At 39.9% G+C, this 6,267-nt stretch overlaps 1 pseudogene; it reads left to right on the top strand.

The window, feature by feature from the left end:
* Nucleotides 1-5,581: 5,581 nt before the first annotated feature.
* On the top strand, nucleotides 5,582-5,695 carry LOC115288803 (annotated as a pseudogene).
* The last annotated feature ends 572 nt before the right edge of the window (nucleotides 5,696-6,267 follow it).

Here is a 6,267-nt window from a genome sequence, read left to right on the forward strand (position 1 = left end):
GCTATATAAGGATTGCCACTTCAGATAGCTGTGAAATTAGGTGATTAACTAGTTGTTACTTAACCTTCTAATTTCTGTATAAGTCTAATTACATGAAACAGAAGTTGGTGTTTTGATTTTTTACTTTGATTTTCTGTTTGGAGTGTCATTGTAACTACTGTATTGTAAATGATGGAAAATAATTGCATATGTTAAAAAATATGAAATTTTATAATGTAAAAAATAGGACATAAAAAAAGAACTGGAAAGAAGTAAAAAAAAAAAAAGAAAGGGTGCTGTATTTTGTCAAATGCTTTTTCTCCGTCTATTGACAGGATCATATGGTTTTTATTCTTTCTTTTGTTAATGTGATGGATCACATTGATGGATTTGCAAATATTGAACCAGCCCTGTAACCCAGGAATGAATCCTACTAGATCATGATGCATATTTTTTAATATGCTGTTGAATTTGATTTGCCAGGACCTTGTTGAGTATTTTTGCATCTGCATTCATTAAGGATATTGGTCTGTCATTCTCTTTTTTTTGCTAGGTCTCTGTTTGGTTGGGGTATCAAGGTGATGCTGGATTCATAGAATAAATTTGGAGTTTTCCTTCTATTTCTATTTTTTAGAATATTTTGAGAAGAATGGGTATGAGCTCTGCTTTAAATGTCTGGTAGAATGCCCCTGGGAAGCCCTGGGCTCTTATTCGTTGGAAGATTTTTGATAACGGATTCGATTTAGTCACTGGTTATCAGTCTATTCATGCTTTCTATCTCTTCCCATTTGAATTTTGGTAGTGCATGTGCATTTAGGAATTTGTCCATTTCTTCTAGGTTGTCCAGTTTGTTGGCATATAATTTTTCATAGTAATTGCTAATGATTGCTTGTATTTCTAAGGGATTGGTTGTGATAGATTCTTTTTCATTCATGATTTTGTCTATCTGGGTGCTCTCTCTTTTCTTTCTGAGGAGCCTGGCTAGAGGTTCAACAATTTGGTTTATTTTTTTCAAAGAACCAACTCTTGGTTTTATTGATCTGCTCAACTGTGTTTTTGGATTCTATATTGTTTATTTCTGCCCTGATCTTTATTATTTCTTTTCTTCTGCTGGGTTTGGGGTGCTCTTGCTGCTCCCCCTCTAGTTCCATTAGGTGCTCTGTTTGAATTTGCGCTTTTTCTAGTTTGTTGAAATAGGCCTGGATTGCAATATACTTTCCTCTTAGGACTGCCTTTGCTGCATCCCAGAGATTTTGGATTGTTGTGTTTTTATTTTCATTTGTTTCCATATATTTTTTAATTTCTTCTCTAATGGCCTGATTAGCCCAATCATTCTTTAGTAGGGTGGTTTTTAACCTCCACACTTTTGGTGGTTTTCCAGACTTTTTCCTGTGGTTAATTTCAAGATTCATAGCATTGTGATCTGAAAGTGTGCATGGTATGATCTCTATTCGTTTATACTTATGGAGGGCTGCTTTATGCCCCAGTATGTGATCTATCTTGGAGAATGTGCCAGGTGCACTCGAGAAGGTGAATTTCCTAACTTCAGGATGCAGAGTTCTAAATATATCTATCAATTCCATCTGTTCCAATGTGTCGTTCAGGTTCATTGCTTTTTTAGTGATTTTCTGTCTGGTTGACCTATCCATTGCTGTCAGTGGAGTATTAAAGTCCCCTGCAATTAGCACATTCTTATCAGTAAGATTGTTTCTGTCTGTGATTGTTTTATGTATTTGGGTGTTCTTGATTTTGGGCACATAGATATTTATAATTGTTAGCTCTTCCTGATGGAGAGACCCTGTAATTTTATATAATATCCTTCTTCATCTCTTTTTACTGCCTTTACTTTAAAGTCCAGTTTGTCCGATATAAGTATGGCTACTCTGGCTTTCTTTTGGTTTCCAGTTGCACGATAGATATTTCTCCATCCCTTTACTTTCAACCTGAAGGTAACTTCCGGTCTAAATGAGTCTCTTATAAACAGGAAACAGATGGATTTTGTTTTCTGATCCATTCTGGCACCCTGTGTCATTTGGGTGGAGCATTCAGTCATGTACATTCAGAGTTATCATTGTATAATGTGGGTTTAGAGTCATTGTGTTCTCCCTAGAATTCATGTTTGTAGTGGTGTCTCTGGCACCTTGTATTCTCTGCAGCATTTCCCTCCTAGAGTCCCTCTTAGGATTTCTTGTAGGGCTGGTTTGGTGGTCATGAATTCTCTCAATTTTTGTTTATTATCTCTCCTTCTACTTTGAATGACAGGCTTGCTGGATAAAGGATTCTTGGCTGCATGTTTTTTCTGTTCATCACATTGAAGATTTCCTGCCATTCCTTCCTGGCCTGCCAAGTTTCATTAGATTGCTCTGATAGGTTTCCCTTTGTACGTGAGGGCCCTGTTCTCCCTAGCTGCTTTCAGAATTCTCTTTATCTTTATATTTTGCTAGGTTTACTATGATATGTCATGCCGAAGGTCGATTCAAATTATGTCTTAAGGGGGTTCTTTGTGCCTGTTGAATTTGAATGTCTATTTCTTTCCCCAGATTTGGGAAAGTCTCAGTTATAATTTGGTCTAGTATCCCTTCAGGACCTCTCTGACTTTATTCCTTTCAGGGATTACTATGATACGGATGCTGTTCTGTTGATTGTATCACTCAGGTCTCAGATTCTCCTTTCCTGCTCCTGGATCAATGTCTCTCTTTTTTTCTCAGCTTCCTCTTTTGCTATAACTGTGTCTTCTAATTCACCTATTCTTCTCTCTGCCACTTCAATCCTTGAGGTGGCCCCCTCCATTTTATTATTCACCTCATTTATAGCCTTTTTTGAGTCATCACACCTATTTTCAAAGTCCCTAGTCATTTTCTCTGTAGCTTCTATGATGCTTTTTTCAAGCCCAGCAATTAATTTTATGACAAGTGTTTTAAATTCTTGTTCAGTTATGTTGTTTAGATCTCTTTTGAGCAGTTCTGTGGCTGTGACTTCTTCCTGGAGTTTCTTCAGGGGAAATTTGTTTTGTCATTTTGGCTAGTTTTCTATCTCTTGTCAGCTTTAAAAAGCTCGTTGTGCTTGTGCACCTCTTAGTTCTGCTCTGTTAAAAGAGGCTTATTGACTGTCCAGGGCCTGTTGTTTCAGGAAATGCCCTTTTAATAGTGTCTCTCAGTTTCTCTTGTTTGCCTTTGATTATTTTATTTCCCTACTCAGCAGTATTTGGGACTCTCCGTTGTGCATACTTTGGCTTGTTTCTTGGGGTAGTCCTGAAAAGAACAACAGACAGAAAAACACGCAGGGAACAGAAGCACGCAAATGCACAGACAAATCAAACAAACAAATTGAAAGGTGGAAAGGAAGAAAAGAAAAGGGAGAGGAAAGAGAAGAAGAGAAGCAAAAAATAAAGGGGGGGCAGAGACACCAAAGGACAATGGATGGTCTAGAAGTGAATAACCAGTCGAAGGGAGAGATAAGGATGAGATAAGGGAAAATATATCTGGATGGCAAGAGAAAAAAAAAAAGAGGGAGAAAGGAAAAAGGTAAATGGTAATTTTTTTTTTAATTTTAAAAAGTAAAAAAGGTAATAATAATAAAAAAATAAGTACAAAAAAGACCCAGCAGCTCCCCCTCGCAGGTAGGCATGGTTTGGTGTATGTAGGTCTCAGGGGCTGCTCTCAGAGGCTCCTTCTTGGTGGTTGTGGAGAGAATGGCAGCGTCCCACGCTCTGCTCTATGTAAGCACTGCAGGCCACTCTTATGAGTTCGATCTCCCTGTGCTGCAGCTGAACCACGCTGTAGTTTCCAGGCCCGCCTTGGTTCAAAATCCTAGTCCATGCACTTTTATGCTACCACAGATGAAATGTACTGGCTTTGGCGGCCGGGTTCTTAGCCGGGATCTTGTAGGGGGAGGGAGCAGTTTCTCTTGGTGCAGGTAGGGATTTGCGCTGCTGCTGCCGGGGACGAGGTGCACTGCAGGAAGCCAAGTGCGCCCCCCACAGATGCTGCCACCAAATCTCAGCCACGGTTAAGTAGGGGAAGGGAGCAGTTTCTCTTGGCGCTGGGAGGGATTCACGCTGCTGCTGCCTGTAATTCCAGGCTCTGTCGGAAATTAGCTGCAAGCTCCTACAGCCACAGCCCAAGCCTGCGTCCTGCCTCCGCTGCCACCAACTCCCTGCCGAGATGGCGTAGGGGTGGGGGCTATTTCTTCCCTGTTGGCACCTGGGATTCTGGTTTCACGTGGCCAATGCCGAGGCAAGAAGCCCTGTGGAAATGAGGTGTGCGCTACTGTTCCCGCAGCTAAAGCCAAGGTCATCTCCCCCCCACCCAGAGCCATCGGCGACTTCCTGCTGGGATCATGCAGGGGTGGGGACTTTTTTTCGCTTGTGCCACCCAGGTTCGGGATTCACACTGCCCAGCAGTTATATATGGAGTGAGAGTTTTTCTCTCGTGAGGGGTTAAATGTTCTTTATCTCTTCTGTAGAGACAGTATTATGAGTGTGTTCAGTTTCTCTTTCTCTTCCCTTTGTCTCCCAGGGTCTCCACGCGCTTTCCCCTTGTTGGGTTAGGGCTCCCACCTCCCCTGCCCGTCTAGAGCTGGCCCATTTTCCAATCTCCCCAGTTCACACTCATTCACTCAGGCATCTTTGAGGTTGTCTTCTTTCTGGAGTCTGTATTTTCTCCTTCTGCTCTTGCAGATGAGAGTCATGTCCTTCTCAGTTTGATGGATGGGGCGGACGAAGTTTACAGAGCTCCCTTCCTCTCCACCATCTTCGCTCCTCCCCCTCAATTTAAAGTAGTTTAGTAAGACCGAGTTAGGAGTGCTGCATGCATCCTGCAAGGGCATTTTACTGCCATTACTGAGCACTAGCACCATTCTAAAGAGAAGTGGGTGGAGGAAATCACAACTCTTTTAGCAGCAAATAAAGCTACACACAAAGATTGAGAAGAAGCAGTGGTTTACATCTTTGGTAATGATTAGTTTATTGCCCAGGAGATGTAAAACAATGTTCAGATTCACAGGTTCCCACACTTACCATTATATACTCTGTTTGGAAAGGAATCATCACCTCGGTTGTTGTACTTAAACCTTCCAGCTCTTATCAGCAACATCAAAATCTCGTATTAAAAAGTGGAACATTACGTCATTTGCCAAATTTTTACTAAAGCGGTAAGCTACTGGGGCACCTGGTGGCTCAGACGGTTGTGTTGGACTTCAGCACAGGTCATGATCTCACGGTTTGTGGGTTCGAGCCCCAGGTCAGGCTCTGTGCTGACAGCTCAGAGCTTGGAGCCTGCTTCAGATTCTGTGTCTCCCTCTCTCTGTGACCCTCCCCTGCTCATGCTGCCTCTTTCTCTCTCTGTCAAAAATAAATTTTTAAAAACATTAAAAAATTAAAAAATAAAGCAGTAAGCCACTGTAAGTTAGATTGCTTGAAGAAGGGGGAGGGGCAGAAACATCAGATGAAATTGATATTCAGGCTGACCTGATCATTTCTAGTCATTTCAAAGTTTTAATTCACTATCAATTATGTACTTATGTCCTTGCTTATTTCTCTCATATTTTTAATGGAGTACATTAAATCATAGGTACATAAAAAGTATTTGAAGGAATTTGGAAAGTGCTCATTTCAGCAGCACATACTTTAAAAATTGGAAAAATACGGAGAAATTTACCATCTCCCCTGTGCAAGAATGACCTGTAAATTTGTGAAAGAATTTGGAGAAAAATATTTGTGACTATTTTAAAGAGAAACAGCTTAAAATGAGAAAGCAAAAATTTCAATATACTTTATACATATAAAAATATTTCTGTTATGTGAAGTTTTATTTCAATTTGAAAAGGCTTTCATTTTCTTGCTTATAACCTGGGATGAATATTTGATGAGTCAAGATTTTTGTCCTAAAAATAGTTCATGATTTTTGTAGGTATGCTGTAAGCTTACTTGCATTTGTGATAATACATAGTTTTATTTTCTCAAAGAGACATTACTGAAAATTATAATAAAATTTTACTCAATATATTGATTACCTAACATGGAACAGACTTTTGCATTTCCTATAATCGTGTGAATTAAAAATTTTCCTTTTTTATTAGATACTTTGTAATCTTCCATTCACCCGAGTCCTGCTATTTAACAGGATAGGGTAAGGTAAAAAGTAAGATTACCCTTACCCTAGACTTTCACCCAAGCTAGGAACCTTTCCTCCTCCAATCTCACATCTAATGCTTAAAACAACATCACTAAAAGGTAAATCAGTGGAAATATATCTTCTGATGAGAACAGCATATCCAAGGCAGCCTCCT

This window comes from Suricata suricatta, chromosome 3, assembly GCF_006229205.1.
Source record: "Suricata suricatta isolate VVHF042 chromosome 3, meerkat_22Aug2017_6uvM2_HiC, whole genome shotgun sequence".
NCBI classification, from domain to species: domain Eukaryota; kingdom Metazoa; phylum Chordata; class Mammalia; order Carnivora; family Herpestidae; genus Suricata; species Suricata suricatta.